This window comes from Cebus imitator, unplaced genomic scaffold (genome assembly GCF_001604975.1).
Source record: "Cebus imitator isolate Cc_AM_T3 unplaced genomic scaffold, Cebus_imitator-1.0 Scaffold445, whole genome shotgun sequence".
In the NCBI taxonomy this organism is placed as follows: Eukaryota; Metazoa; Chordata; class Mammalia; order Primates; family Cebidae; genus Cebus; species Cebus imitator.
In genome coordinates, this window is record NW_016107760.1 from 1,073,410 (window position 1) to 1,084,001 (window position 10,592).

General features: G+C 43.3%; 1 pseudogene across 1 annotated transcript; it reads left to right on the forward strand.

The window, feature by feature from the left end:
- Positions 1–3,435: 3,435 nt before the first annotated feature.
- On the forward strand, positions 3,436–4,711 carry LOC108291069 (annotated as a pseudogene). Its single transcript, XR_001819788.2, has one exon. The product of XR_001819788.2 is annotated as an aflatoxin B1 aldehyde reductase member 2-like (transcript).
- Positions 4,712–10,592: the final 5,881 nt, after the last annotated feature.

A 10,592-nucleotide genomic window follows, 5' to 3' on the forward strand; every position in this document is an offset into this window, starting at 1 on the left:
TTTTTAGTGGAAACGGGGTTTCACCATGTTGGCCAGGCTGGTCTTGAACTCCTGACCTCAAATTATCCACCCAACTCAGCTTTCCAAAGTGCTGGGATTACAGGCATGAGCCACTGTACCCAGCCTACTCTTAATTAGTTTATATTTAAATTTAAAAATCCACATGTAGCTAATGGCTACTGTATTAGACAGTTTTGTACCATTAAAAATAATGTGGATATGGTGACTCTGAACTTATTCATTCATTAAATTGTTCAATGCTAGAAAACTAGCTTGCCAAAAACAGTCTATGCCAAATTAAAGAAATATCAACACTTCTCTGGAGATCAGATTTCTTATAATCTCTGCCATAATATAACTAAAAACCTAGATGAGAAAAAGCATCTAAGCAGCATGAAAAATTGCTGTCATAAAACCCATGAACTTTACTTCATAGGAGATACATGGAGTCAGTCCTTGGTCAAACAGCTATACATTAGAAGAACCAAGAATACGCTGATCTCAGAACTTCTTCAAAAGCACAAAAATCCAGAACACACTTAGGGAAAAGACATAGGGAAGACATATTCCTACATGCCTCAGAGGTCCAGGGCAAAAACAGATGATCATAATGACCACCTGAGTCACAAGACAAGGTTATATTGTGTTCTGAATCATCTGTTTAAGAAGGCAAAGCAGGCCAGGTACAGTGGCTCACGCCTATAATCCCAGCACTTTGGGAGGCCAAGGTGGGCAGGTCACTTGAGGTCAGGAGTTCAAGACCAGCCTGGCTAACATGGTAAAACCCCATCTCTAATAAAAACACAAACATTAGCCAGGCATGGTGGTGGGCATCTGTAATCCCAGCTACTTGGGAGGTTGAGGAACAAGAATCGCTGGAACCTGGGAGGTAGGGGGTTGCAGTGAGCCAAGATCGCTACTGTACTCCAGCCTGGGTGACAGAATGAGACTCTGTCTCAAAAAAAAGAAGGCAAAGCAGTGAATAACTCAATAGTTAAAAAAAAAAAAAACTAAACAGAAGGAATGGGTAAATGCAAAACAAAACAAAAAGCTATCTTTCCACTTCCACAGAAAACCCCTTCTTTTATGGTTCTAGCCACTATGCTATGCCATCTACTCCAGCTCCTTGTCAGTCACTTATGCACCAGATTGATATGCACCACATGGTCGATAAATTATTTCAAATCCTCTCTCACCATTACCATCCACATTCTTCTCACTTCCAAATCTAGATCAAGTGAGTTGATCCACCATCACTGTTTCTATTTCCAGGCTTCTAAGCCCTGGTGGAAGAAATAACACAATGATATAGGCAGGAACATCTTGAAAAGCATGGTTTCCGTGGAATATTATGCAGCAGTTAAATATGTAAGATACAAGCTGGGCACAGTGGCTCATGCCTGTAATCCCAGCACTTTGGGAGGCCAAGGTGGGTGGATCATCTGAGGTCAGGAGTTTGAAACCAGCCTGGCTAACATGGCAAGACCCTGTCTCTATTAAAAATACAAAAATTCACCAGGCATGGTAGTGGGTGCCTGTAATCCCAGGCAGGATTGGGAGGCTGAGGCAGGAGAATCACTTGAACCCGGGAGGTGGAGGTTGCAGTGAGCTGAGATCATGCCACTGCATTCCAGCCTGGGCTACAGAGCGAGAGTGAGATGTCATCTCAAAAAAAAAAAAAAAAAAAGTAAGATATCTATACATGCTGGTACAGAAAAATATTCCATACACATTAAATAAAAAAGCAAGTGATATCACACCCCCAGTATGGCTATAATCAAAAGGACAGATACTAACAAGTGTTGGCAAAGATGTGGAGAAACTGGAAGCCTCATGTACTGCTGGTGGAAAAGTAAAATGGATTAGCCACTTTGAAAAACAATCCAGGAGTTCCTCAAAATGTTAAACATAGAGTTACCATATGACTCAGCAATTCTACTCCTAGATGCATACCCAAAGACATGAAAATATCTGTCCACACAAAAACTGGAACATGAATACTCATCGCCATGTTATTTATAATAGCCAAAAAGTAGGAACTACCCAAGTGTCCAAATGATGAATGGATAAACAAAATGTAGTATATCCACACAATGGATATACCAAGAGCAAGTTCTGGGTTGTTGTTGTTTTTTTTTGTTTTGTTTTTTGCCTATTGCCCAGGCAGGAATGCAGTAGCACAATCATGGCTCACTTCATCCTTGACCTTTCAGGCTCAAGCAATCCTCCCACCTCAGCCTCCTGGGTAGCTGGGATATATCCAGGTAATTTTTTGTATTTTATAGAGACAGGGTTTTGCCATGTTGCCCAGGTTGGTCTTGAACTCCTGAGCTCAAGTGATCCACCTGCCTCAGCCTCCCAAAGTGCTGAGATTACAGGTATGTACCACCATGCCTGGCCTCTAAAGGCAATTTTATTCAGCAATAAAAAGAATGAAGTTCTGAGTCGTGCTACAACATAGATGAACCTTGAAAACACTGTGCTATGTAAAATAAGCCAGTCACAAAGATCACATATTCTTCCATTAATAGGAAAGTCCAGAATAGGGAAATCTATAGCGACTGAAAGTAGATTAGTGGTTGTTAAGGGTTGAGGGATAAGGAAGGAGGCAATAGCTAAAGGATACAGGGTTTCTTTCTGGGGTGATGAAAATGTTCTAAAAATTGACTATGGCAGTGGTTGCACACATTCATGAATATACTAAAAACAACTGAACTGTACACTTTAAATGTGTGAATTGTGTAATGTGCAAATTATAGCTCAATAAAGCTGTTATTTTTTTAAAAAGCAAGTGATAGAATAATACATGTACTATGAGCTCATTTATATAAAAACCAAAACTACATATGCACGTAATATAAACATTTGTGAATGTATGTAAATATATAGAACATGATTTGGAAGGATACCCACCCATCTGTTAGCACTGGTTGCTTCTGGGGAGAAAAGTAGGCTTGCCTTCTGTAACATCACACTTTCCTGTTTCTCCTCCTACCACCCTGGTTGTTCCTCCAAATTGCTTTGTAGGCATTCTTTCCTCTGCTCGTTCCTTTACAAACCACATTTAACTCTTCAGGCTCTCCTTAAGGTGATCATATGATCATATATTTCCCATGGTTTCAACAACTCCCATCCATATCCTGACTCACTCATTCAACAAATATCCACTGAGCACTTACTAAGTACCATGCTAGTTGCTAGACATTCAGCAGGACCAAGGCAAATAAGGTTGCCATCTCATGAAATTTATATTCTAGTGGTATTGTATATCATAATAAGCAAAACAATAAATGGACAGACAATTTCAGATAATATTAGTGGTAGGGAGAAAATAAAACAGGATGATGGGCAGGCACCACAGCCATGCTGAACACCACGTCTTGCACTATGCCCCATGTTGCCGTCCACTGCACATGTTGCTCCCTGCCACCCGAGGCCCGCGTGCTTGCCATGTCCTGTCCACCACCACTGCAGGCCACCTTGGGTGTCCCGGCCTGGCCCGTTATGGTTCTGGGCACCATGGAGATGGGGCGCTGCATGGATATGTCTGCTAGCGCCGCAGCAGTGCACACCTTCCTGGAGTGCAGCCACACTGAGCCAGACATGGCCTTCATGTACAGTCTGAGACCATCCTGGGTGGCCTGGGGCTGGGACTGGGCAGCAATGACTGCAGAGTGAAATTTGTCACCAAGGCCAACCCTTGGGATAGAAAATCACTAAAGCCTGACAGTATACGGTCCCAACTGGAAACGTCATTGAAGAAGCTGCAGTGTCTCCGAGTGAACCTCTTCTACCTACATGCACCTGACCACGGCATCACAACGGAAGAGACCCTGTGTGCCTGCCACCAGCTGCACCAGAAGAGAAAGTTCGTTGAGCTTGGCCTCTCCAACTATGCCACCTGGGAAGTGGTCAAGATCTGTACCCTCTGCAAGAGCAGTGGCTAGATCCTGCTCACTGTGTACCAGGGTTGTACAATGCCACCACCCGGCAGGTGGAAACGGAGCTCTTCCCCTGCCTCAGGCACTTTGGACTGAGGTTTTACACCTACAAGCCTCTGGCTGGGAGCCTGCTGACCAGCAAGTACCAGTATGAGAACAAGGACAGGAAACAGCCCGTGGGTCGCTTCTTTGTGAATAGCTGGGCTGAGACCTACAGGAATCGCTTCTGGAAGGAGCATCACTTAGAGGCCACTGCCCTGGTAGAGAAGGCCATGCAGGCTGCATATGGTGCCAGTGCCCCCAGCATGACCTCAGACACCCTCCAGTGGATGTACCACCATTCACAGCTGCAGGGTGCCCACAGGGACATGGTCATCCTGGGCACATCCAGCCTGGAGCAGCTGGAGTAGAACTTGGCAGTGGCAGAGGAAGGGCCCGTGGAGGCAGCTGTTGTGGAGACCTTTAATCAAGCCTGGGATTTGTTTCCCCATGAATGTCCCAACTACTTCCACTAGGCCCATCGTGGCTCAGGCTGCCCAAGGCTTTTCTGTCACCTCTTTTGTTCTCTCATGCTGACCAGTCTTGGCCTTAAGCTGACTTAGCAGGGTCTTTCTGCATCGTCTGGATCCATATGTTATTTTTCTAGCTTCTTGCCTTGCTCCCTGTTCACTTTACACTGTGAAAGGTGGGGATGGGTCCCACTTGGGCATTTCCTGTTGAATAAAGCAGGCATTTGACCTGGTCACAGCCCAGGTCTTGAGTGAACCACCCCCCTCCTTCAAAACAAATAAAAGAAAAACAAAACCAGGGTGATGTGATGAGATACTGATCAGAGTAGGGGGCTACTTAGTTGGGATGACCAGGGAAAGCCTCTCTGAGGAGCTGACCCTAGAGCTGAGACGTGGATGACAAGAAAGATGATGAGAGAACATTTTACACAGGGTGCAAAGGCCATGAAGAGAGAAAAAAATTATAGCTGGAAGCATCTCAAACAAACAACATAGTATAGGATAAGATCAGATATTTTGGTAGGGGCTGCTCTATCTTATTAGGTCAAAGGAAAGAGCTTGGACAATATACATAATGCAACTGGAAGCCATTGGAGGTTTTGAAACAGGCAGTGTCCTAGTCTGTTTTACGTTGCTTTAACAGAATACCACAGACTAGGTAATTCATAATAAACAGAAATTTGTTTGGCTCATGGTACTGGAAACTGGGAAGTCCGAGAACATGGAGCCAGCATCTGATGAGGGCCTTCACACTGCATCATGCCATAATGGAAGGCAGAAGGACAAGAGAGTGTATGAGTGAGGGAACAGGAAGAACCAAACTTGCTTTTATAACATAGCGACTCTTGCAATAACTAACCCACTCCTGAGATAATGACATTAATCTATTAATGAGGGTAGAGCCCTCATGACCTAATCACTTCTTTTTTTTTTTTTTTTTTGAGATGGAGTCTTGCTCTATCACCCAGGCTGGAGTGAAGTGGCACGATCTCAGCTCATTGCAACCTCCACCTCTCGGGTTCAAGCAATTCTCCTGCTTCAGCCTCCTAAGTAGCTGGGACTACAGGCATGTGCCACCATGCCTGGCTAATTTTTGTATTATTAGTAGAGATGGGGTTTCACCACCTTGGCCAGGCTGGTCTTGAACTCCTGACCTCATGATCCGCCTGCCTTGGCCTCCCAAAGTGCTGGGATTACAGGTATAAGCCACCACGCCTGGCCAATCTCATCAGTTATTATTATGTCCCACCTCCCAACACTGTTCCATTGGGAATTAAGTTTCCAACACATGAACATTAGGGGACACATTCAAACCATGACATTCTACTCTGGCCCCCAAAATTCATGTCCTCACAATGCAAAAATACATTTATTCCATTGCAGTGGCCCAAAAATTCTTTTTTTTCTACTTTTTCTGTATATTTTTCTTTTTTTAAAAAAAATTTACTTTAAGTTCTGGGGTACATAAGCAGATCCTGCAGGACTGTTACATAGGTATACACATGCCATGGTGGTTTACTGCCTCCATCCCCACGACACCTACATTAGATATTTGTCCTAATGTTATACCTCCCCAATCTCCTCACGTCCTGCTATCCCTCCCCAAGCCTCCCACCCCCCAAACAGACCCCAGTGTGTGATGTTCCCCTCCCTGTTCCACGTATTATTGTTCAACACCCACTTACGAGTGAGAACATGCAGTGTTTGGTTTTCTGTTCTTGTGTCAGTATGCTGAGAATGATGGTTTCCAGATTCATCCATGTCTCTGCAAAGGACATGAACTCATCCTTTTTTATGGCTGCATAGTATTCCATGGTGTATATGTGCCATATTTTCTTTATCTAGTCTATCTTTGATGGGCATTTGGGTTGGTTCCAAGTCTTTGCTGTTGTAAACAGTGCCACAATGAACATATGTATGTATGTGTCTTTATAATATACCGATTTATAATCCTTTGGGTATATACCCAGTAATGGGATTACTGGGTCAGATGGTATTTCTGGTTCTAGATCCTTGAGGAATTGCCACACTGTCTTCCACAATGATTGAATTAGTTTACACTCCCACCAACAGTATAAAAGTGTTCCTATTTCTCCACATCCTCTCCAGCATCTGTTGTCTCCAGATGTTTTAATGATCACCATTCAAACTGGTGTGAGATGGTATCTCAGTGTGGTTTTGATTTGCATTTCTCTAATGACCAGTGATGATGAGCATTTTTTCATATGTTTCTTGGCCACATAAATGTCTTTGTTTGAAAAGTGTTCATATCTTTCACCTACTTTTTGATGGGGTTGTTTGTTTTTTCCTTGTATATTTGTTTTAGCTCTTTGTAGATTCTGGATATTAGCCCTTTGTCAGATGGGTAGCTTGCACCATTTTGTTTGCTCTAATGATTGTTTCTTTTGCTGTGCAGAAGCTCTTAAGTTTAATTAGATTTCATTTGTCTATTTTGGCTTTTGCACATCAAAAAGCTTATCCATCATGATCAAGTAGGCTTCGTCCCAGGGATGCAAGGCTGGTTCAACATACACAAATCTATAAACGTAATCCATCACATAAACAGAACCAAAGAGAAAAACCACACAATTATCTCAATATATGCAGAGAAGGCCTTTGACAAAATTCAACAGCCCTTTATGCTAAAAACTCTTAATAAACTAGGTATCAATGGAACATATCTCAAAATAATAAAAGCTATTTATGACAACCCCACAGCCAATATCATACTGAATGGGCAAAAAGTGGAAGCATTCCCTTTGAAAGCTGGCTTTAGACAAGGGTGCCCTCTCTCACCATTCCTATTCAACATAGTATTGGAAGTTCTAGCCAGAGAAATCAGGCAAGAAAAAGAAATAAAAGGTATTCAGTTAGGAAAAGAGGAAGTCAGATTGTCTCTATTTGCAGGACATGATTGTATATTTAGAAGACCCCATCGTCTCAGCCCAAAATCTCCTTAAGATGATAAGCAACATTAGCAAAGTCTCAGGATACAAAATCAATGTGCAAAAATCACAAGCGTTCCTATACACCAATAACAGACAAACAAAGAGCCAAACCATGAGTAAACTCCCATTCACAATTGCTACAAAGAGAATAAAATATGGAGGAATACAACTAACAAAGGACGTGAAGGACCTCTTCAAGGAGGACTACAAACCACTGCTCAAGGAAATAAGAGAGGACACAAACAGACGGAAAAACATTCCATGCTCCTGGTTAGGAAGAATCAATATCGGGAAAATGGCCATACTGTCCAAAGTAATTTATAGATTAAATGCTATCCCCATGAAGCTACCATTGACCTTCTTCATAGAACTGGAAAAAACCACCTTAAACTTCATATGGAATCAAAAAAGAGCCTGCATAGCCAAGACAATCCTAAGCAAAAAGAACAAAGCTGGAGACATCACACTACCTGACTTCAAAGTATACTACAAGGCTACAGTAATCAAAACAGCATGGTACTGGTACCAAAGCAGAGATATAGACCAAAGGAACAGAACAGAGGCCTTGGAAGTAACGCCACACATCTAAAACCATCTGATCTTTGACAAACTGGACAAAAACAAGCAATGGGGAAAGGATTCCCTGTTTAATAAATGGTGTTGGGAAAACTGGCTAGCCATGTGCAGAAAGCTGAAACTGAACCCCTTCCTTACACCTTGTAAAAAATTAACTCCAGATGGATTAAAGATTTAAACATAAGACCTAACACCATAAAAACTCTAGAAGAAAACCTAGCAATACCATTCAAGACATAGGCATAAGCAAGGACTTCATGACTGAAAATTCTTAAATTGTTCCAGTGTCGACTCAAAGATCCAAAGTCCAGTCCCATCTGAATTATATATGAATGGGACTCAAGGCATAATTCACCTTGAGGCAAATTTTCCTCCAGTTGTGAAGAAACAGATTAAAATTAAACAAGTGGTTTACTTACAAAATACAATGCTGGGTGATGTGGTTTGGGTATGTGTCCCTGCCCAAATTTCCTGTTGAATCGTAAACCCCAGGGTTAGAGGTGGGGCCTGGTGGGAAGTGACTGGACTATTGGGGTGGATCCTTTATGAATGGTTTAACAACATCCCCTCCACGCTCTTCTCATGATGGTGAGTTCTCATGAGATCTGGTTGTTTAAAAGTGTGTAGTACCTCCCCTGTGTCTTCCTCCTGCTCCAGCCATATAAGACATACCTGCTTCCCCTTCACCTTCTGCCACGATTGAAAGTTTTCTGAGGCCTCCACAGAAGCTGAGCAGATGCCAGCACTATGCTTCCTGTACAGCCTGCAGAACCATAAGCCAATTAACCTCTTTTGTCTATAAATTGCTCAGTCCCTGGTATTTCTTTATAGCAGTGAAAGAATGGACTAACACCGTGGGACAGACATAGGATAGACATTCCCATTCTAAGAGGGAGAAATAGGTAAGAAGAAAGTGGTCCCAAGTAAGTCCAAAACCCAACAGAGAAAACCACATTAAGTCTTAAAGGTGTAGAATAACGACCTTTGATTCCACGTCCTGAATCTTGGGTACACTAGGACAGGGGTTGGGCCCCCAAGGCCTCAGGCAGCCCTGCCCCTATGGCTTTGTTGGGCTCAGCACATGTTTCAGCTGTCTCAGGTTAGAGTCTCATGCCTGCAGCTTTCCCAGGTTGGCACTGTATGCTGGTAGCTCTACAGCTCTGGGGTCCCAGTGGTGGTTCCACTCCCACAGTTCCACCAGGCACTGCCCTAGTCGAGACTCTGCAGGATTCTTGTTTCCACGGCTCCACTGTGAAACATTGCCCTAGTGAAGGCTCTCTGCAGTGGCTCTGCCTCTGCAACAAGTCTCTGCCTGGGCCCCGGACTCGCTGATACATCCTTTAAAATCTAGGGAGATGCTACCATGGCCCCATAACTCATGCACTCAGCACTTCTGCAGAGTCAACACCATGTGCGTGCTGCCAAGGCTTACCCTCGTGCCCTCCAGAGCAGAGGCATGAGCTGCACATGGGCTCACTTGAGCCATAGTTGGAGCAGCCAAGGAACTCTGCACAAAAACATGGGGAACAGGGTCCTGAGGTGGCCCTGGGCAGCAAATGCTGAGGTCTGGTGGGCACTTCTCTAGAAACTCTGCCCTCAAGGCCCTGCTCTGAACTGGGAATGGGAGGGACAACCTACTCAATGATCTCTGAAATGTCTTTGGGGTCTTTGTCCCACTGTTTTGACTAGCAATATCACCCTTCCTATCTCCCTACTGTTCCCTTCACTTCTGCTGCTGCTTGTGATTCATCTTCATTCCCCATCCTAGCTTACCCCTCCCCTCTCTAGTTCTGTGAATGCAGAAGTCCTGTTGTCATTCATTCACATTCTACCTCTAACCCAGACAATGAGGTGGGGAATAGACACTTTAAAACCACAAGTATGAATGGCTACTCCAGAAGTAGAGACTCCTGGCTGTTGCCTACAGCCATGTCCTGTCTTACCACCTGCTACCTGCCCAGCTCTTCAGAGGATGGGTTCACCCTAACCCTGGCCCAGCTGGCCTGAGATCAGCTAGTTGCTGAGGTGCAGCCTCTTGTGGCCAGTATGACTACAATATGATTTTTTCTTTATATATATTTTATATTTGTATTATTTATTTGAGGTGGGGTCTTGCTATGTAGTCCAGGCAGGTCTCAAACTCCTAGCCTCAAGTGATCCTACTGCCTTGGCCTTCCAAAGTGCTGGGATTACAGGTGTGAACCACTGTGCCCAGCTGGTACAACTTTGGAAGATAATTTAGCAATATTTTGTAAAGTTGAAAGTAAGCATACTACAGGACCCAACAATTCTAATTCTAGGTATTTATTGGTCTAGGGAAACTTTTTGCACATATGCACTAGGAGACATGTAAAAGGAAGTACATTGCAGCACTGCTTGTAAAATACAAAAACTGGAAATAAGCTAATGTCCATCAAAAGGAGAACATATAAATAATCAGGGTATGTTTATATGATGGAATGATACAAAGTGGTTGAAATGACTTATCATGAATTAGGCTTAGTCTTTCAGTCTGTGTTTTGCTACATATATACCTATCTGCAAACAAAAGATACTCGTTTGTGTGTTAATTTCTATCCAAGTTGGGAAAAATAGTAGCATCCAGTATATATCTTTCT